General features: G+C 37.3%; 1 protein-coding gene across 2 annotated transcripts in view; it reads left to right on the top strand.

The window, feature by feature from the left end:
• Positions 1 to 21,843, top strand: part of LOC120768110 (semaphorin-1A) — a 490,487-nt gene that overhangs the window by 396,659 nt on the left and 71,985 nt on the right. The gene's annotated exons all lie outside the window — the stretch shown is intronic.

Genomic DNA, 21,843 nt, shown 5'->3' with positions numbered 1-21,843 from the left:
GCCGCCAGTTTTGTTTGAAAATTTGCTGTTGTTGTTGTTGTTGCTGGTGTTGCTTTCGTTTTTGTACGCTTTAGTTTCTAGTTGCTAGGTTTGGATACAAAAACCAGGATAATGACTGCGAGTGATGGCTTTTCAAACTAATTGTTGTTGCTAATGTGTTTGCCGGCGTTGCCGATGTTGCTACTGTTGCCATTATTGTTGTGTTGTTCTTGTTGTTGGTTCTTATTATTTTCTTGTCTTTATACCCAGAACAAGGTAGATTTAGTTCGCCACGATGTTTACGAAATCCATATGGAAATGTAGTAGACCGTATGAAACTGAACGATCGGAATCAAGTGCATGTATGGAAAACTTTTTTATTTGGCGAGATATCTTCATGAATTTTGGCACGGATGATTTTCCGAAGTAACGGTATAATATCTGAGAAAATTTTTCATATCGGACGACTATAGCATATAGCTGCCATATAAACTGATCGATTAAAATCATGCCCTTGTATGAACAACTTTTTTATTTGACGAGATATCTTTACGAAATCCAAAACGGTTGATTTTCCGAAGTAACGGTACAATCTGTGAAGATAAAGTTCAGTTCGAACCACTGTAGCATATAACTGCCATACAAACTGAACGATCACAACCACGTCTTTGTACAAACAACTTTTTTATAGGATGATGTATCGTCACGAAATTTGGCAGAGATGATTTCGAGAAGTGACGGTACAATCTCCGTAGGTATTGTTCAGATCGAACCACTATAACATTAAGCTGCCATACAAAGTGATCAATCAAAATCACGTCCTTGTATGAACAACTTTTTTATTTGATGAAGTATCTTCAGGAAATTTGGTGCGGATAATTTTTCAAAATAACGGTACAATATGCGAAGATAATATTCTGATCGGGTTACTACAGCATATAGCTGCCATACAAACTGATCGGTAAAATTTAAGTCCTTGTATGAACAACTTTTCCATTTGACGAGGTATCTTCACGAAATTTGGCATGGATAATTTTCCAAAGTAACGGTATAATCTCTAAAGATATTGTTTTGATCAGACGACTATAGCATATGGCTGTCATATAAACTGATCGCTCAAAATCACATCCTTGTATGAACAACTTCTGTTATTTCACATCTTAACAAACAGACAATCTTAACAAAATTTGGCAGAGATTATTTCCAGAAGTAACGGCACAATCTCTGAATATAATGTTCTGACCAGACTACTACAGCATATAGCTGCCAAACAAACTGACCGATCAAAATAAAAATAAAAATCTTTGTATACCCTTTTATACTACAAAAATGCAACTGTGAAGGGTATTTTGGATTTGTTGCAACCGAAGTTAACGTTTTTTTCACATTTTTATTATTATTGTTGTTGTTGCTTTGGTTTGTTAAAGTTTGCACCGTTTTATTTAGTGATGATGATGATGATGATTCGTACTGCGCCTGATGAGGTGCCACTTGACTGCGTAGTCAATGGTGCAACATTAAGCAGCAGACCGAAAAAAGACCAAAAATAATAAAACAACAACAGCAACAAAAACTGTGTAACGCTATGCCACTACAACTGTTTGTTATAAATGGCTGCTGTCCAACAAAATGACGCCAACTGGAAAAGGGTGAAAAAGTGTGGTTGTTGTTGGAAGTGTTGTTGTTGTTATTGTTGCTGTAGTGCCAGCAAATACTCAGCCGCCTCGCCGTTCCTCACTTTATTTTTAATTATTTGCGCAGTCATTTTAAGCTGCCACTGTGGCGAATGCCAGTTGGTGTGTGTCCTTTCTATGAATGTATGTGTGTCTACACTGCTTATTATTGCTGCTCATCTAGGATATTTAAGCTCAAACGCACTTTATATTTTTGTGCCCAATTTTTTCTTTCGACTCCTTTCCTTTCTGTTGGTAATTTTTCAGCATTTAACTGCCAACGACAACGGGTTTTGACCCGTGAATGCCCAAACTCGAATATTCTGTCGGTTGTCGCAGGCGCAGCTGGCACAGCGGTTGCTGATGATAGTGTGTTTGTGTGTACATTAATCTCTAGTGTCTATTTGTGTCTGCTTGCTGCGTTCATTTGTCATGTTTAATGGTCACAAGCAGACAGACACTCACACACACTCATATAAAAGCTGTGTATAAATATCTATGCTCTGGACGCATTATTTATTTCCCGCTGCCTATTAGTAATGCAAGATTTTGTAATTGTGGATGTGCACAAGCGTTGAGTTTAAGCCAATCAAATGGCGTGAAAATTTCGAAAATTAAATTTACTAAGCGTTAAAAATTGTTGTTTTTAGCAAGGCTTCTGCCTCTGGGAATGTGAGCTTGCTAGTCGAACGACAATATTTTCTTTAGCTAAACGCTTTTCTCTATCTCATTGACGTCAATTGTCAGTTAACTTACATGCTGACGAAAGTATGAGTAATGAAGTAAATTAATTAAGTGCTGGAAAGATGTTGCAGAAATGGTAAATAAACAATTTTGAACGAATGAAATGGAATTTGATATGCAGGTCATACCTGGCGTGACAGCCTAAAATAAAGTCGATTTTATGAAATTTAAGAAAAAACTACTGTATCAATCGTTTTGAAATGTTCAAGGTGTATTTATAAATACTTCAGGAATACACAGTGAATTTTTTCATTTTTAGTAAAGGAGATCGTCCTCCACTGCTATTGCAGTTGTGATCTTCTATATGGCTGATTATGGCCTCTTTATGGATGAAACCCTAAAATAAAATAAAAAATCTCGTTAAATTGGAAAATGTTCGCCGTATAATGCGAAACCAAAAAAAAAAATTTTTTAATTTACAAAATGGCAGCATTTGCGGCTATAAGAATAAAAGAACTGGGTGGTTGGAATCAGCAGAACTACGGACATAGTGTAATCCTAAACAAGCTCAACATTAATAAATCAGACTACATTCTCCCAAAGCTAGATTTCAATAGACACTTCCAGGTGAGAATACCATCTAGACGAGAATGGAGAAGAGGCTCAATAGGGGAGGAGGATACCATCTCAGTCTATACCGACGGGTCCAAAATGGACTGTGGAGTAGGTACGGGGGTATTCTCCGCTGATCTAGGCATAACTCTCTCTATATGTCTACCGAACTCGGTTAGCATCTTCCAAGGGCATAGAAAAAGCCTGCGAAATTCTATTGGAAAACCAATAGAATATACATACAGAAACTATATTTACGTGTAGCCAGGCGACGCTCCTGACCTTGTCTTCGCCCATGACAAATTCCAGTATAGTCCACAACTGCAAGAAAGCACCAAGCTCAATAAAAGACAAGCTCCAACTAGACTTGATTTGAGTTCCCAGTCGCAGGAACATTTTCGGTAACGAAAAAGCAAACGAGTTGTCAAAGGCAGGCGCTTTCCTTAACGAATCCGAGGCGGAGCTAATACCAAGCCCACTAGGATCGATCAAAAGAGAGATCAATAGACAATTTCAACAAGTTGCAAATAACAGATGGAAAAACATTACAAAATGCATCATAACTAAACAATTATGGCCAACATATGACAGGAAAAGAACCAACGACTTATTAAATAGGTCAAGAAAAAGTATCTACAGTGTAACAGCTACCACAACAGGGCACTGGTCATTTGGGGAACATGCGTCCAAAATGGGATTGCCCTACAACGACATATGCCGTGGCTGCGGAATAGCAGTGAACAAGGAAACAATTTCCCACCTTCTCTGTGAATGTCCAGCCCTAGCACAGATCCGACACAAAACACTTGGAATCCATCAAGCACCAAACCTTGAATGGATTTCTACTAAAAGCATATCAGACATAAGTAGCTTCATTGAAACCTCGATATGGTTTGAGAGAGAAGGTGAAACGTGATAGCAGATACAGAAGGCTCTACGAATAGTGCATCAAAATGGCACATCAAGTGCTAATTGAGCCCGATAGACAACAGGGCTGCACTCCTACCTACCAAGCTACATACCTATGAGCTTTTACCTCCAACTTTCAGAGACGTCTGTTTTCTGACCTTATACTTAATATGTATTATAGTAAAAATAAAAATAAATACATTATTATTTTTGCAATAAATTTAAGATTTAATTTAGCATAGTTAGAATAAATCAATTTAGACCAAATATGCACCATTTTGTTTGACAACTTCTTGCTATTTTAAAGATAATTCCATAAGAAACATCTTCGATATTAGAAAAAAAATTAGGACAGTCGATTTTCGCAAGGTCCTCTTGAGATCAATTCATCATCATTCGCCATAGACAGGAACAGATAGTAAGCATTTGCTGCCACATCAAATCTATAAGACGCTTGCATAAAAACCTTCCAACCAAGCTCCCGAAGCTTCTGGCGCGTCACTATCGATGCATGTGATCAGGTGTTGTCCTTTAGATTGTTTAATTGTTGACAGCTCGGATCCGAAATAAGAGTTTTTCCGAAGTGTGGCAGCTCATAGTAAATGATTCCCTATCAATCTCTCCTAACACAAAGCAAAATCTTTCCGTCAATTCTGACTTAGCCAGCGTTTGCACTGTCGCACTGTAAATCGACCAGAACAGTTTTCACTTGACATTGTCATAAGCGATCCACTTTACACTACCAGTAACACTCCGCTTCAGAAATGAACGCTTTTGTAGCGATTCAGCCGCTGTTCGCGGTTGGAGACTCGGTCCAGGAAGTTTGTTCTCTTAACTCATGTGGCTCCCATACACCGAGCTGCTCTTTGTATCCTGCTTCTTGTGCCATGTTTAGCTACTGGGAAATGGAAAAAGTAGTTACATGACGTTTGAATAAGCTAGAGCCTCTGAATGCGAACATTGAGAATTGAAATGACATACCGTGTATACCTCTCTGAACTCGCTTTTCCGTTAGGAATATCTTTCATAGCTGACAATCTGCTATCAGAAAAATTTCAACAAAGTTCTGTCGAGTCAGAGAACATGTATTCATGAAAACCATTTTAGGTCAGTATGTGTATGAGTAGAACTGAAAGGTTTGAAGATAAAACGCAAAAGGTTTATCTTAATATTTCTTAACTTCTGGCAGATAATGTCTGACGCCGGGTGTAAGAAAAAGTTGTCATTTCATTTGGCCATTCCTAGGCTGTTTTAAACTTTGGAACATCTCTTTTATCGTTTGAAGTTGGAAGTTGAAAACATGTTATTCTAATATTTCTTAACTCCTGGCAGGTAATGTCTATCGCCGTCTGTTAAAATGAGATTCTTGAAATTTTGAATTTGTGGAATATATCATATACAATATTTCACAAAATCGGTCGCAGGCCTAGAAAATTGTTTATGCTAATATTGTTCAACTCCTGTCAGATTAACCAATCATCGAGTTCAAGAAAAATATCCATTCGGTTATTCATGGACAACTTTGAACTTGTGGAACACCTTATTTATAGTCTCAGGATCAAAGCTAAAAAAGGTTAATGCTAATATTAACTCCTGGCAGCTAACCTGTCTGTCTAAAGTCGCTCGCACACCTAGAATTTTTATACGCTGATCAGGGTATATTAAGTTTGTCACGAAGTTTGTAACACCCAGAAGGAAGCGTCGGAGACACTATAAAGTATATACATATATAAATGATCAGTATGTTGAGCTGAGTCGATTTAGCCATGTCCCTCTGTCCATCTGTCCGTCTGTCCGTCCACCCGTCCGTCCGTCCGTCCGTCTGTCAATATATATACGAACTAGTCCATCAGTTTCTAAGATATCGTTTTGAAATTTTGCAAACGTCATTTTCTCTTCAAGAAGCTGCTCATTTGTCGGAACTGCCGATATCGGACCACTATAACATATAGCTGCCATACAAACTGAACGATCGTAAAAAAGTTCTTGTATGGAAAACTTTTGCATTTGACAAGATATATTAACGAAATTTGGTATAGATTATTTTCTAGGGCAACAATGTAATCTCCGAAGAAATTGTTTAGATCGGTTAACTATAGCATATAGCTGCCATACAAACCGAACGATCGAAATCAGGGGCTTGTATGGAAAACTTTCGCATTTGACGTGGTATCTTCACGAAATTCGACATGGATTACTGCTTAAGGTAATAATATTATCTCCGAAAGAATTGTTCAGATCGGATTACTATAGCATATAGCTTTCATATAAACTGAACACATATGTAGTTACTAAAAGAGATGCACCTGTGAAGGGTGTATTAGCTTCGGTGCAGCCGAAGTTAACGTTTTTTCTTGTTTATTATTATTATTATCATTTGAAAGGACCTGCTATTATAGGTATAAAAACTAAAAGTTCCCTCGTTGAATTAAGTAATTTAATAGTAAATTTATACTGCTGTATAAATAGTCTATTTTCAGTTCATCGTATTACCGCTATAGTAAATAGTTAACTGAAACCCCTGCCAACCGCTTATACCAAGAGTTTATCGAACTCGTTAACAACAATATATATACATATAAGTACATATATAACTAGTAAACAAACTATAATTGCTAAAATATAAGTATGTATAAACAGCGCGGCAGCTCCTAGCAACTAACAACTGCATACATATGTATGCATATAATATAAAGACTCGCGATTTACAACGCACACAAATTGTGCCGTTATACAAGTAGTGCGGTTGAGGTTGTATAAATGTTTTAAAATTGCTTTGCACGCCACATTGTCATTTAAAATAACTTAAATGTTGTCGGGAAAACGTTTTAGCCAATTGTAGCGTTGACAAGCAGAGCGACCAAAGGGGCGCCAGGACTGCCGAGAAGTAGGTGTGCCCGCACTACGCCGCACCGCGGACAACTGAAGTGCACAAAGTACCGTTTGTACTACCAACAGTAGTTCGGAGCAAACAAATCAAAACGACAGCAGGAAGGTCCAACTAAACCGCTTGCGCTGTCAGCGCAACAACTAACAGTACTAGCGTAATCAGGGGCACGGCGAGTCTGGGTATGAGCACTGCCGTGCAGCGCCGCCGCGAAACAGGAAAAGCCGTAGCGCATTTAGAGGCTGCTCAGGAAGGCACATAGACAGCGGCAACTCACGCGCGCGCTCGGCCAGGTATTTGCTTTTCGGTGTGACTAGGGAAGCCGCACGAATTACATTTCCATTGTTAATTACCTGCGATTCATAAATTTGTAAAACGCCATGCAGTTACGGCGTACGGCAACAACAACTGCAACTATACAGCTATACATTGTGTATACAAAAGTGACGCGCGGTATGAGAGGGAAGCGGAATTATAAAAAATAAAATGCAAAATAAAAGTTGGAAAAGTCATGAAGCTCAAGCAAATAAAGCATAATACATAGCAGGTTTACCGTTATGCGCGTTGAGGACGGCAGCACAAAAAAAAAACAGTTATTATGTAACTGTAAATGACGTTGCTAACCATAGCTGACCAGTTTATGCAGGGGTGACAATTTTTTCCAGGGACGTACTTATATAAATATATACAGTGTATGTATATTAGGGTGTTCCCTATTTCTATTCTATTTCTATTTCAAAGTTATTTGTTTGATGGCACGAACCATTGCTTCGTTTTCTTATCCATTCTGGAGAAAGCAGAACTAACGGTGCGGTTGTTAAGTCCAAAGATAACAAAACTATCGTGGCCAGCAGTTGTACATTCTTATATGCTGGAATTATTTTCTCCAAGAGCAGATTGAAGAAGTCGCACGAAAAGGAGTCGTTCTGTCTGAAACCTCGTTTGGTGTGAAACGGCTCGAAAAGACCCTTCCCAATCCTGACGAAGCTTTGGTATTGCTGCGGGTTCACTATCTCCTGGTGGTATGCTTTCATTCCCAAATTTGAGTATGCTCTGGGCATCAGTCACTAGAAGACGTTTTGAGCTGTTCGTAAGGATTCCCTTATACCGATTTGCTGACGAGTACCCTCAGAGAGATTTCGGCTGTCTGTTGTCATTGCAGTTTTTCGACGTCGAACCTTCTTTGTGTTTGTGTCAACAAGATAGTGGTCCGACAAGTAAACCTACATCCTTAAAAAATTAAGTTAGGTTAGGTCAGGTTATACTAGCCGACTGTCACGCCTAACATAGATCTACTGGTCCTTAGCCTGCCAGTTGAAGGCAGCAGTTTAATTTGAGCTAAAGTATTCATCGTCGACAGTCCTTGAAAAAATTAGTATAGATTAGGTAGATCTGGCAACCAGATCTGGGTTAAGTTTAATTTGATTATTCGTCAGGACGTCAACGTTGTTTGCGAACTTTAAAGAGCATCTTGATAACGGACTTTCCTATTTCACATAGTCCCTTGAACTGCGAAACTCCTAGATATCTTAGACTACTTCTAGATAATGCTGGACAGCAGCATAGCATGTGTTCCAGCGTTTCTCCTTTTTTCTACTTTCTGCATGTATCGCCTTTACTTATGGCCATCTGATCCGCATGTGATGCCAATAGGTTTTCATTAACCTATCCACTAGCCCACTAGCCCAACAACTATCCCGCAGTTCTTTTGTGACCGTCTAAGTAAAAAGCCAGCTTTTTTTTCCCCGTGCTCTTTCACATGATCTTGCATGTTCTTAAAAAATGTTATCTCACCCTGATTCGTCTGTCATCACTTCCGGAAATTTCATTGTATATCGTTTTTAATCATTGCCGTATTTCCTGTACTGGTTCGGTGGCCAGACGGATGACACTTTTGGCAATCTCGCCAGCTATTTCGTTTCTCGGAATTCTTTTGTAGCCTGGAACGCAGTATATATGCAGCCATTTTCCGGTAGCCAGAACATATACTATCTCCCCCCATCTAAGGACTCCACTAACGTAATGCGTTGTGAGATGATTGCCGAAATTGTGATCTTTCTATCGACTTATATATATGTAGATCTCCTTTGTATTATCTCAGCCGCTTTTCCAACCACTAAGACTTTCGCCTGGAAGATTTTTCAGTATTTTGGCAGCTTTTAGTGCGACTTGAAAGCTTTTCCGACCGAAGATAAACAGTTTTTTTACGTTGGTTACTCTTTTTTCAGGATAAAAACTGAAAATTCAGCGGGTGTTTGCAAAAACCAAATCAACTTGGGAAATAACGCACACCCTAATATAATATAAATACGTATAGCAAGAACAAAGTAATGAAAAAAATAAGAGAAAAGCAGAGTAGAGCAGAGCAGCGAAGGTAAGCGGCGCTGTGCAGCCGCATAAAATTTTATTACATTCAATTTTGCATATCTCGAGTGTTGGGGCTGCGCTTTGTGAAAAGTCACGGCTCATAAGCCTGAAGGGTGTGTCGCAATGTGCATTGCACTACTCACTTTCCTGCTTTTCATTAATCACCTTTTCGCTACTCTCTATACTGTCCTTACGACCCGCGCCGACTTGATTTAGCTATGTGACTTGTTTCGCATAACGACGCGGCATTTACATCATGGTGTCGATTTCAATCTGTCCCCACGGTGTAAATCGGTATTTCGATATTTATGACCTGGGCAATTGCACAAATTCCTTTACATACCATATTAACGCAAGCATTTTTGAGGTAACGTCGACACAAGATCGGCACATATTTTTATTTTTGGTTTAAAATTAAATTTTTTTTTTAATTCGGAAACTACTTTTTCATATCCAACAATAATATTCAAATTTGTTTCGAAAATATTCAATATTAGATCAAGAATATTCATTCATCATATTCATCATTATATGATCATGATTGTCAGTTGAAAATCGTCCATAAACCTGTATTGCCTTATATCATATACTTCATTCTTCTGATACATGCATTAAGTCTATAACCGCTTCAACGTTTGTGATCGAGTCTAAATAACGATCCTTATCGCTTCTAACTGATTCGAAAAAGCTAGTAATGACAAGTATTTTCTCTGTTGTAATTTCTAGAGTAAACTATCCTCATATCTTTCTGTACTGAAGACTATAAGCTAATTTCGTAGTATTTTCGGAGTGAAACATTGTTAGCCGAAACGTTAGAACTCTCTATTCATTCCTTGTATATATTTCACCCGCTCTTCCTGCTTGATGCTTCCAGCTTGATGACGAAGCTCAATAGTTGTTGCTTCTGGTTTCATATTACAAAAACCTCATTTCAGACATTCGCTTTCCAAGACATTGTTTAGACTTCTTCCAGGTTAATAAGGTGGTGTGGTTCTCGTAAATTTTCTCAGAATATTATAATCTTTCAGTACCTTGGATCATTGATATTTATATTATTCATTCATACTCTTCCAAAGGCCTTATTTTCTACATATCTAGATAAAATGGAAATATATTTATATGTATAAATTTTTATTTTAATCGTTGTTGTTGTGACTACTAGCTTCAAAAGGAACTCGTTTCTATATAGGCCTTGAAATCGCTGACAGTGCATTTAAAGAAGTCAAGGAGTGTTTGACCTTTTTATGAGTAAGATCTTCTTATTTCGTTTGCCGTGGTCGTCATCAAAAAGGGGGGCTCTCATCCGAGGCTTGTTGTTCCATTTCATTGGGGGTGTTTTTTACGTGGCGGGTCCCAAACTCAGCGCACAACCCTAAGTGGGGGATGTTTCGCCTTCTCACTTTAGCTCGCCTTCGAAGGAATGTTCTTAGGCTACCCAGAGGATACTTGGTCAAAGACCGGAAGTTGTGAGCTGCTTGAGCCATGTGTAAAAGAATCGTTTCTGGCCACTCCCAAGTGAATGGCGATCAGAGAACTTTCCTCACTTGCGTAAACTTCTACACATTCCATACTCCTGAGTAAGATCAAGCTATCTTATCCGTGATGTTAGAATGCCGGGTCACAGTGGAATCAGTAGAAATTACAAAGTCGATGAGCTTGCTGGAGAAGGTCTCCTTACCGTATTTTCATCGACTAAACTCCTCTGTCCTATTGCGCTCTAGCGTTGAATCTAGGACACACCGTCAGTAAGCTTGACAAGCGCTGCTCCACAACCGTACCTTGCGCGAATTCGAGATCCTTCTGGCCCAAAGTGGAAAGCAAACCAAAGCTCCTCCAAACTACATGCTCTTAGCAAGGTTCATCTCGTCGTCGTGGCAAGTGTTCTGACTAGACACTGTCCAATAGGCTTTCATGCATTGAGGTTAGACTTCTGATCGTATGCAAAATGACCGAAACTGTATGAAAGAAGACGAAATGTAATTATCTATTATGAGATTTATTATGAAATATCTCGGTAGTCTCGGCAGTCTCACTTTCAACGAATCTGTCGAAGTAGCTGGAATTGATATTAATCTCATTAACAAATTTATGCAGACACTATCTTTTCAACTGTCTGTCTTTTGCCAAACTGAGGTTGAAAAATCTTATTTTTGACGAACCTGGCGAAGTGATTGATATTACTCACCTTAACAGATTTGTGGTAGGCTCAAAGAGCTTTTTAAATTTATAAATGTCCGATGTTTCATACTCATAGGAGTGTTGAAAATTGTAAAGGCCAGCGTTCACAGTTAGTCAAGTGGGATCCTGAGTTAATTTTGGTTCAAGGATCAGCAAAGCGACCTAACCTTATCTAACTCTCCTCAAATTACTTACTGGCATGGCTATTAGAGCTCAAAATTACCTTATATTTTATAAGTCTTTATCCTCTTACCTTCCCTTTTACATTTAACTATGGTAGAACCTATAAAGCTTAACTTAACTAATGGTAGCCTCTCACACAGTACTCTCAATAATTTCCTTTTTCAACCTTTACCTTTTGCATATCACTTTTCTAAATTAGAATTTTCGAGCCCATGTGCTCATCCAGACATCTACCTATAGATAAATTAATATTTAGAACCTCGCTGTATTTATTCAAACTTTACACAATCATTCAATAACAGTAGAAAAAGCCAACAAAAAGGACATTCTCCTTAAACAGTTATATTAGTGTGCTACATTACAGGCGGAGCACGGCCCTCTGGCATCTGGCTATTTAACAGCTTTGTAAACTGAACTCCCCACTCATCTGCTCACTGCTCTCTCATCACCTCACGCCACAACGGTATTTAGTTATTTATTCGCTTGCGTCGCGGCGCGCAATCAAATCGATTCGTATTTGTGGATCACACTTAAATTGGGTTTCACGCTTCGCGGCATACTCAAAAGCGCCAACACTGTGCGTCCGTCATTATGAGCGCCTGGGGGCCTATTTCTGGAGCTGGAATTGGTTTGTGCTTGCGTCAAGGCGCGAGAGGAAATTAATTTGTGCGAACGCCAGACGATGATTTTAATGTGTCAAATTGTGTTGTTGTAATTTTACTTGTTTCATGTTGTTGTGCTTAAAATATTATTATTACGGGTGTATTGTAGAGCACAAAGCCAAGGTGTGTTCGCCTTGACGGTGTCGCACGGTTGTCACGTAATTTCAATGATTACCGAATTTGGTTTTTAGATTTTATTGATTCAGGGCGTGCAACGATTTGTGTCGCATGCGCGAAGTTTAGCGATTATTAGACAGATAAGAGATGGAAAATTTATGTGGGCGACGCGACTCGTGTATACCTACCACATTTTCGGTTACGTAAATATATGCAAACGTCTTAGAATAAATTATTGATGTAACTGTAGCGGCATGTCAACTGGTCGGGATTATGTAGGTTCGCTTTTAGGCTTGTCATTGTAAAATATTTAAAAGTCATTTCTTTAGCCAAAATAACTGACATCTCCTGATGAACAACAAGCCTCGAAATGGTCATTTAAATGTCACATAATGCTGCTCAAAAGCATAATTCAATTTAAAAGCAGTAATACAAACCACAAAGCCGTCCATTTGTAAATGCCCAAAGGATGTCAAATGAAGCCCAGTTAACAGTTGAAGAAATTACTGAGAATGCAGAGAATGAGAAATTATTGTACAGTGCCAAAGCTTTGCTTTAACTTTGAGGATAGATCAAAACGTGAATGGAGATGAGGTTAAGTAGGGAAGGAGAATACTATCTCAATATATTTCGAAGGGTCCAAGATGTACTGGGGTATATGCCGAACTTCTTGATATTTTTGCCTATACGTCTACCAAACTCAACTGACATCTTCCAAGCGGCTTGTGTTCTACTGAATAATTACGGGAGGATTCAGAAAGCTACCATATACACAGGTATACTGGCGGTATCCAGCTTTGTCCTGTTTAAAGATTAATCTGTCTCTCCGTTTACCAAACTCAACCAGCATCTTTCAAGCGGAATTAGCAGGCATAGAGAAGACCTGTGGAGTTCTACTGAATAACTACAGGAGGATTCAGAAAGCCACCGTATACACAGATAGTCAGGCGTCACTGCTAGCTTTATGCTGGTCAAAGATTAATTCACGATAGTTAAGAAATAAAGGAAGGCTTTAAGCTTATTGGCAAGTCAACTCCACTTATCCAAACATTTTAATCCGAATCAGAGATAATATCGTGCCCGCTAGGAACGATCAAGAGGAAGCTCAATACACAACAATGAACAAATAACTCAGAACAGACGGAAATCTATAATTAAATACAAGATAGCAAAGCAGATATGATTAAAATATGACGAGACAAGGACTAAGGACTTATTAATGAAGCTGGAGAAGCACTTACATAACCTAGCATCTTGTGTAACTAACCGGTTCTGCGGCAGAGAGCCTGAAACATCAAAGCACCTGCTAATTGACTGCATAGCAGTATGCAGACGCAGAATAAAGGCGCTTGGATCCATGTTTCCAAATATGGTTCATATTTCCTCATTAGCACTTAGAAGGATATTGAAATTTATCAATATGCTGGGGCTAAGTTGTGACTTAGGAGAGGGCACAATAGACTTTAGATCCCGGTGAAATCCTCATCTATATATCCTATCTTATCTTAAGGACTTATTATATAGGTCCAGATCCTGCACATACATACAAACATACAGCTACCATTTTGGGGCTTTGACCATTTGGGGAAGATGATTTAAAAAAGGCAACTTAATATAACGCAGCTGCAAACTCGAAGGGAATAAATAAGGAAATGGTTTCAACACCTTCTCTTTGTGTGCCCAGTTCTACCGCAAACCCGTCAGATACCCAGCAGATACCAAACATTGAATAACTATCTACAAAACGTATAACAGAGCAAAGTAGTTTCATTCAGGGCACCAAATAGAATGAACACATAGATATAACGAGGTATCAAGATTTAAAAGTCTTACCACAGAGTATCAAAATGGAGCATCTAGCATGAATTGAGCCCGAAGGAGCTCCACTCCTACCTACCTACCTAGAGAGATCTACTAGATAAAGAAATTGATGGTCTTTTGGTATCAGAAAGGAATGAAATAAAATTCGCAAATAGAAACTATGGCCGATTGAAATTAAATACGGTACAACAGTGTTACAGCCATTTGAAATCACCTCAAGATTTTGGTAAAGCTCATTAGCTATTTGAGCTTCGAAAATAATACGAAAAGTTGCAAATAACTCGGCTTCTGTTACTCTTCAGTCAGCAAGTTCATAGAGTTAATAAGCAAGTTTTCTAGATCTAATACATTAACTTGGGTTGTAAGATATGTTAGCCTGGATATGTAGACACAATCGGTACACCAGCTTTAAGCTCTATACATGGTCGGAAAAAAAATTTTATAAGGAAATATTTTTTGGGGTAGAAAATAAACACACCGATTTGATTTCCATTTGAAGTAACAATACATATACACATGTCCATATATCATCTTATATATAAAATGGATGATGGATTATCTTATATATAATGAATTAGCATTAAGGCCAGTTGGGCTTCTTAATTTTTAACATCTCTTTTTTTAAGCGTTCTAAACATGTATGAGCCTAGTCTTCAGGTGAAACGAATACACAACTATTTATTGCCTATTTTACGAAGCCTCATCTCCTGACCACTGAGAACTGATAGCTTGTAAAATGTCTCGATGTAGTGGGTATGCCTTATTGTCAATTTACTAACCGGTAACTGTGGGTAAGAGTACATTAGAAAAAGTAGCCATAGTATTAGGAGTCCATGAGGCCATTGGTTTGAGCTTAAAAACAAACTCAATAGACTGAAGTTTGCAATATGTCCAGGGACTTTCCAAATATTAATTTCATTGGGTGTAAAGGTTTTTGATTTTGCTATTATTCTAAAAAAAAAATTTCAGACTGCAGTAGGACACCTTTCTTCTTCTTCTTTATCGCCATAGACACTGTTTACACGGTTATAGCCGAGTTTACAACATGGCGTCAGTCGTTCTTCCTTTTCGCTGTCATCAGTGCGGCTTTAAGCGTGGAAACTCAACAACTGACCATCAAGGCACCTTTACTCATCTATAAAATCGAATCTGATTTCGGTGGCACTAACTTCTCTGCTATTTGCACGATGGCGCAAAATGTTTTAGAGTTAAGAATTAGTGTTTTTGTAATTAAAAGTTAGAAGAAAGTACTTCTCTCTTTGTTCGAGTTTTACCATTGTTTTGGTTGCAAAAAATATCCTTCTAGAGCTTATTATTTGCGGTTTTGAGTATACCCCGCCTTTCCATCAGTTTATACAGGAAATAATACCTCAGTTTTTGAAATATCGATCTGAAAATTTTCACTCGTCATTTTCTTTCCAAAAAGCCGATTATTTGTCAGAACCGCCGATATCGCATCACTTTTGCATATAGCTGTCATACAAACTGTTACCAAATCAAGCCCTTGTAAGGAAAACTTTTCTATTTGAAGAGATATCTCCGATAAATTTTACACATATTATTGTCAAAGGCAGGCCTTTAAATGCCTAATATATTGTTAAGATCGGACTTCTATAGCTTATAGCTACCATACAAAGAGACCTATTAGAACTCAGATAAGGATCTTCATATGCTCTTATTTACATGCTATAAGAATTGCATCTGGGGCGGCTATTATAGATTTGATTTCGATTTTAATCTTAATTTTTTTTTACTTTTGAATAAATAACAACGTTATTGGCTTACTGGGCTGCCATTCAATATCCTTTTTATCATTCACGCATACATATATACAATAATCTATGCAATATAAGCCATATCCTGCTTCTCAGCACACACACCCTAGTGACACACAATGCGAGACAGTTTTATATTTTTGCTGACTGCTCGCTGCTTTGGCTGAAAACGATGCCGACTCGACTAAATTTTGGCAGTTCAACTGAACCGAACTGAACTTAACTCAACTGAGTTGAGTTGAACGGAATTGAAAAGTAGCAACACAAAAGCGACAGCAGCAGCAGCAGCGGCATTGGAGAGCGGTAGCGGCGACAAAGTGCTGCAGCACTTACGGACTGCCGACTATGCAGATTTTGAAGGCAGAGCATGGCACACGCACACACATACATAGAATTAAGTGTATAGTATATGCAACTGGGAGACATGTAAGAAGTCACTTTGCTTTTGTAAAAGTTAAATTCAAAAGGTTTCAAAACTTTATACAAGTCCTAGTGGTGGTGGTGTGCGTTCAACGAGTGCAGCAACAACAACAAAAAGCCGACAACCAACCGCATTCCCGTATCTGGCGTCCATCTTCATTTTGCTACGTTTTCATGGCATGCCACGCTTGCCACATATTTATTATAACTGACGCTTATGCGCGCTTTATATGTCCATAATAGTACATATATGCACATATATGTATAGTTATATACGTGCATATGTTGCGCCCCTGCTTGCCTTGGCAAAAATAAAAGAAATAACGAGAATAAATAAAGAAATCCCTGAAAAGTTCGTCTTTTGCTTAATTAAATTTTGTGAATTTTGCATTTGTCGAAAATAAAGTGCGTCGTAAAATGTGAATTTTGTTAAAAGTACTATCTATGCGCCCGCCAAGCCGCTTACCCCTTCGCTTCGCATGCTTTATGGCTGCACACACATGTGGCAGCTTTTTACTCCGTAGATCATGGGAACTTGTTGGAAATATTTATGTATGCATATCTATAGACTTTTAATACACCAATACAGGCTTGAGAGCACACATATACATACACATTTAGATATACACATACACACCACATATACACATTCATCTACACTTACGCTCAAGCATTTGGCACTGCCTCCATTCAGGCATCTTCAAGGATTTCTTTTCACATAAGGCATCGCACGCATGCTTAATGCCTTGCCATGCCATGCCATTTACATGTGTGACAGCATTCACACACATACCTATATTTACATACTTAATCGCCGCACCCCACTACACATACACAAGGCATGCATGTATGCAGCCAGCGTCTGTGTTATCTATTGGAATTTCACTTTGTGTGACTCTTCAAGTTTGTGTGAAGTGAATAAATGAAATTTCCATGCATGTGGTTGTGTGTGTGTGTGTGTGTTGTATATTGGTGTAGCGCGTGGCTCATACTCAATAGTTACAAATGATTTTATGCAGTTACAAATGTCAAGCTACAGCATAGCTGATATAAATGTCACTTCGTCCCCGCCCGTCACTGGCTGCCAGGCAGACGAGACAGCCTGCAATCTTTACACTTTTGTGCATTTACTATTTTTAATTTCCTTCCTTTGTATTTTAAGATTTTTTTCATTTCGTGTCCTCAAATTTTATACCCTTTACAGGGTAGGGTTAAGTTTGTCACGGACATTTGTTCATATATATACACGAATTAGTGCTTCAGTTTTTCAGTTTTTCACCTGAAGTTTTCCACACGTCCTTTTCATACCTAACAGCTGTTTATTTGTCGGAACCACCGCTATTGGAGCACTATAGCATATAGCTGCCATAGAAACTGAATGCTCAAAATAAAGTCTTTGTATGGAAAACTTTTTTATTTTACAAGATATTTTCATGAAATTTGGCATAGATTATTTCTTGAAGCAGTGCTTGAATCAGTAAAGAAATTGTATAGATCGAACTACTATAGCATATAGCTGCCATACAAAAGCAACTACCATAATCAAGTTCTTGTACTGAAAACTTTTTTTATTTGACAAGATATCTTCACGAAATTTGGCACAGATGATTATTTGAGCCAAAGCTTTAATCTGCGTACAAATATCTCAGATCGTACAACTATAGCATATATTTGCCATACAAACTCAACTATCAAATTTCAGTTTTTATATGGAAAACTTTTTTATTTGACCAGATATCTTAACGAAATTTGGCGCGACTTTTTATCCGAAGCAACAACACAACCTCTCAACAAATCATACAGATCGGCGCACTATAACATATAGCTGTCATACAAACTTAACGATCAAAATAAAATTCTTGTTCTTTATTTTACTACCTAAAGGTTATTATAGCTTGGCTGCAACCGAAATAACATTTTTCCTTCTTTTCTTACTACTTCCTTTTTATTTTTTTAATTTCCCTTTTACATTTTTCTATCACTTTCCTCCCATTGCTTTATGCCATTCATTATACGCTCTTCTATTAGAACCGCGCTGTGTGTGGAGCACTACTAATGCAATGAAGTATGCCAATATGCCCCAAAATTGAATTGAATTGAATTTCTTTGAATTGTAGTGAAATGAAAAGAACCGTAAGGCAACGTCGGTCATAGCACAGCGTTCAACGTATGCAGTGATGTGCTACTCAATGTATTAAAATGATGCCCGGTGCAAGGCAAGTAGTTGTAGTCAATTGAGTGTCGGTTGCGGCACAATGCTGATGAAATGACAAAATGTCAATTAAGTTGCTTGGCAGAAATGTTAAAAAAGAACTGAGGAGTAATAAATAAAGGGTAGTATAGAAGAAATTACATATTGTTGCCTACTTTGAGGCGCTTAAAGTGTATATAATGTATATTCGCCACATTATTGTGTAAGTAAATCGATATAATTTATGTTGTCGCTCTTTATTGTATTCAATGACGTGCCATTTGGGTTATTAGCGCGTAAGTGGTGTCTACGCCAATAAAGAAGTTATAAAATTTATATGGTTGCGGCAGGTCGAAAGGAGGTTTTAAAGCTGCAGTATATATTGTATATTCATACTGTAATTTCTTTACGTAGCAGCATACTTTTGGGAGAATAATTGCTTACGACTGCTTTTCTTGATAATAAATAAAATTACATTTTTGATTCTGAAATAATGTTAATAATTCAAGATCAATTATTTGCTTCTATTTTTCTTATATTGCTGATAAATAGGCTATATAAAAAATAGCTTTTGTTTAAAAAAAAAATTTAAAAGAAATTCTAAAAGTATAATATCTCAGGAAACGTTTTCTGATTTTCACATTCTTACACATTGATTTTCTCAAGGCTCCAGAAAAAAGAAATATGCTTAGTCATGCCAACTCCATTCCATTCCATTTATATCGTTTGAAATCACTTTCAGGATTGTAATATTTAGCCTTGTTTTTCACAATTTTTTTTGGCCTCTAGTGTGGCACAAAATGTCAATGTTCCCTTCAACTTTACGAAATGAAGAAAAATCATGCTAGAATCGAGCTTAAATGGTATCTAGCACTAATTTTAGCTAGTCACATTATTCACCTTGAGAGTGCTTCCGTAAAACCAAACATGCATAAGCTTAATATATTCCGAAAAAAGACTATATATAATATATTCTAAGTATACTGAATGTTATCACTAGACTTTCCAGGCAATCTTTTTCAAATAACCTTACTTCACTTCTCGCTCAATATGCATAGATACTTTCATGGTATGGACTATATTTTTTTTTGTTGAAATTTGTAGTGTCATCAATCAAAAGAGGAGAGCTAGTAACGAAAGGGTTGCTTCAACTACAAGCTCTGCGTACATTAGTTCACTAGAATTGAGAATTATTAGCCTAAGGAACACTTTTTCTCTTCCTAATTATTTCGACAACAAACAAAATTCTTTATACGAAAGCATCCGACCGGAAAATATATCTTTTTTGCGAAAATGAAAATTTTTTTTGAATGGGAAAGTAAAAAAAAAGTTGTTTACAATGTATTGGCTATTGCTTTTTGCACATTTTGACCAACTTTCTGGCAATTTGTAGCATGGAAAGGTTCGTCTTTTGAAACAAATCAATCAGACACCCAATTTTCGACTTCTGCGTAGGAATCGAAGTACTGCCAATGCGTGTTCCAGCGATGAAAGCAAATGGTAATCAGAAGCAGCCAAGTCTGGTGAGAACGGCTCCCAGCAAACTGCTTTTCCAGCAAATTATTTTTCTGTGTCTTCTGGCTCATTATGGTACTTTTTCGGTCTATACATGACCCAAATTCATTCATATATATATAGTATATTAGGGTGTCTTTTCTTTTCTTATAATTTTTTTTAGTCCCGTCAAGAAATACCCTAAAAAAAATCCCTGAAAATTTTAGCCCTTAATATTATTATTAAGAACTGGACCAAGGTATGTATGTAAAAATTTTCCATAGAAAATACACTGCAATCGTGATTTTTTATCTTTAAATTCCTACAGATCAGAGGTACCTTAGTTCATCGCTTTGACTTTAGACGCATATTTCTCAGAATTGTTCACACTACAAAAGTGCCCAGTGCAACAAAGACGTAACTCACACCGGCGAGATAGTACGGGGCTCTAAGCCCGATTTTTCCATGAAATTCGCATTTTTCTGTATATATCTCGTAAATGACGAGAGCTATAGAAAAAATGTTCATCACAAACTTGTAGAAAATTTTAATTGCTACAAAAAAGTCCGAGGTTAAAATCGCTATCATTAATACTTCTGGAGATATTCGGCTTTTTAAGTAAGGCTTTATAGAATTTTCATAGACGGTATGTAATAAAAATACAAAAATTCCCTAAGTTTTTGAGATATCGAACTGAAATTTTGCTCATATCTTTTTCTCACCGAGAATCTATTGATTTATTGGAACCGCTGATTACGGCCCACTACAGCATACATATAGCTGTCATTAAAAACTGACCGGTCCTTGTACGAAAAACTTTTTTATTTGAAAATATATCTTTACAAAATTCAAGATAGATCACTTTCCAAGGCAACGGTATAATATACGAAGAATCCGTTGAAATCGGCTTATTATAGCACATAGCCGCCAAATAAACTGACCCATAAAAATAAAATTCCGGTAATGAAAACATTTTTATTTGTCGAGATATCTTCACGAAATTTGGCACAGATTAGTAGCTCAAGTGACACCACAATTTGTAAACAAACTGCTTAAATTAGATTACTTTATCATATAGTTGTCATACAAACTGAACGATCAAAATGAAGTACTTGTACGGCAAACTCTTTTGTTTGACAAGATATCTCTATGAAATTTGGCGTAGATTATTGCCAAAAACAACGGTACATTTTTCAAAGAAATTTTTAAGATCGGACTCTTACAGCATATAGCTGCCATACAAACTGTTTGTTCAAAATCGGGTTAAAAATCTGTTTATAGTCTTTTGTGCTATCAAAATGCAGCTATGAAGGGTGCTATTGTTTTGTTTAAGAAGCCAATTAGTATTCTTATTATATGTGATTCATTTATAGATCTTAAGGGTGTTTCATGCCTCGTTAAGTATAAAAAAAATATTTCTGACGATAGTTTTAAAGAACATGTCCGCGAACATATTTCGGTGTTAAAAGTCTTTAACTTCTCCTCAAAATATTTTATATTTCTCAATGCAAGCTAAAGAAACACATTTCCAAAAATCCATCTTTAAATAATAATAATTCCAAATTCGAAAAGGAAATTGTAATTTTTTTTATTCCGAATTCAAAAGGGAAATTGCAAAATATATATGTATTTCGCTCCTTAGCCGAAAAAGCAACACTGCTATGGCGTGCGAAATCTGCGCCAAACACACTCAGCACAACTTATGCTACACCTGCATTAAATGCTTGATCCGCTTAAATGGAATCAGTAAATATCCTTTGTAATACTGTATTATGCATTTATTTATATACCGACAAAATCAATATTTTGCTTTCAGCTACAATATGATAATATTAATCTGCTTTGTTTAGCGTTTCGCGTACAAAATCGATTTACTACGCTTTGCTTTATG

The sequence above is a fragment of the Bactrocera tryoni genome, chromosome 2, assembly GCF_016617805.1.
Source record: "Bactrocera tryoni isolate S06 chromosome 2, CSIRO_BtryS06_freeze2, whole genome shotgun sequence".
Lineage (NCBI taxonomy): Eukaryota > Metazoa > Arthropoda > Insecta > Diptera > Tephritidae > Bactrocera > Bactrocera tryoni.
The sequence above is the reverse complement of the archived record's forward strand: the minus strand, read 5'-3'. Positions and strand labels throughout refer to the sequence as shown.